The sequence below is a fragment of the Ammospiza nelsoni genome, chromosome 6, assembly GCF_027579445.1.
Source record: "Ammospiza nelsoni isolate bAmmNel1 chromosome 6, bAmmNel1.pri, whole genome shotgun sequence".
Taxonomy (NCBI): domain Eukaryota; kingdom Metazoa; phylum Chordata; class Aves; order Passeriformes; family Passerellidae; genus Ammospiza; species Ammospiza nelsoni.
Window position 1 is genome coordinate 33720940 of NC_080638.1, and position 1854 is coordinate 33722793.

Here is a 1854-nt window from a genome sequence, read left to right on the forward strand (position 1 = left end):
GAGCATCTGCAAGAGACTTTACCTTGGGTACAGTTAACATGGTGCCAGATTTAAATAACTGTCTCTATTTTAGATATGGCCTGCTAATATCATTACTAAATATTTCCACTGCTAAATAGGGTTTAAACCATAAGAATTTTATGCAACTGTTTTGGAGCTCTAAAGTTCAGAATTTGTGCAAGCAAAATTGGTAGACCTCATCAAAAATACTTGGCTTTGCAAGTTTTTTTTTTCAAAATGCCTGCAAGACCTTTTCTTACTTGTTTTTATAAACAATTCTCTCAATTTAAAAGTATTCCTAACAACATTACAAAATTTTTTTTCCACTTGGTGAAAATGAGGTATACTTAAACAGTACCATCTTAGGAAATTTTGCAAGCTTCAACTGTATTTAAATTTTTATTTGATACATCATAGAATTCAAGCTTTTAAATTAGGACCTGTTAGTAATATTTAAGCACTGGATATAAAAGATTGTATAATGTAAGAACCAATGAAGTAAAAATGCTGAACTGATGAATAACTTAGAGGCAGAGTGCTCCACCTTCCTGGGAGGACATTATCAAGTGACATTTTCCCTAATGTGGAACAGCACTGCATTTCCTGTAATCTCCTTCTGCCAGGTGTCATCTCAGACTAAACTAAAGGTTGCACCTTTTTTTTTCATTAGCTGTTTCTGGTTAATTTCATTTCATACTTTTTCACCTCAATTTCACCTTCAATAAGCTAATATTGAGTAAATAAGAAGCCTTTTTATACAGGCTGATAGTGCTTATATATGCATGCAGGTTTACTTATGTGTGTATTCCTCTGGCCCGCATTGTAAAAAATATCCATAGGGAACACCATGGGGTCATGGGACTGGATAAAATCTTTTAGAATACTGTTAGGAAAACTGTACTGAACTGTCCCAGTGTGGGACATGATTTCTTTTCTGTGGTATGATCTGCCTACAAGGGTTTTGGAGTCCTGGGAGCTTTTGAAGGATGGAGAAAGCTGTTTCAGGGCATCTTTGCTTTATCCATCAGTTTCCAGCAGCTTGTTTCTCAGGAGCTACACTGCAGAATTCCCTGAGCATAGAGTGCCTGGGGGACTCCTGGAAGGGAGACTGGAAAATAATCTCAATGGTTGATTTTCAAAAGGGAAAGAGATCATACCTATATTTCTAGATTAAGATAAAAGCTAGAAGACTCTTCCAAAATAGCAAAAGTTTTGTAGAGTTGTATGTATCCGCTCATTAAGTTCTACAGATTTCAGAAATGCTGCATTCATGTATATGAACATCATCCTGTGCCTATATACTGATCATATGATTATTTGATATGAACAAAATCACTTTTATTGTCTTACTCTTGTGCTTTGACCAGTAGAATATTGACTAAAAAGCTGTTAAAAGAGCAATCCATCAACAGAGTCCTGACAGACAGCTGTGTTTCAGTTTTCCCAGTGCTGTCCTGGCAAGAACATTGATATTTTCCTAGAGGTAAGATGAGTTTAGCTGCCATGACATCTGCCTTCTCAGCCTCTCTTAATCATAAGCTGGTACTTGTATCATAGGGCCAAGTGATGGGGCCAGAGTCTGTCATCACTGATGACTGCAGCCTTCATTGCAATTAGAAGTTTACTGTGGCACAAAATAATACTAAGAATGTTAGGATGATTTTATGATTGACATTGAACCATAATGTATTTGGTCAGCTCAAAGACCTGAAGAGTACTGACAGGCTGAGATTTGTGTACTATATTGGTACTGATGAATGGCATCACTATGGAAATTCAAGTGACTGTAGAAAGAGGACCTGTTACATCTGTTGACTGGTTGATAATTTTCTTTAATTTTTTTAATCTTCCACA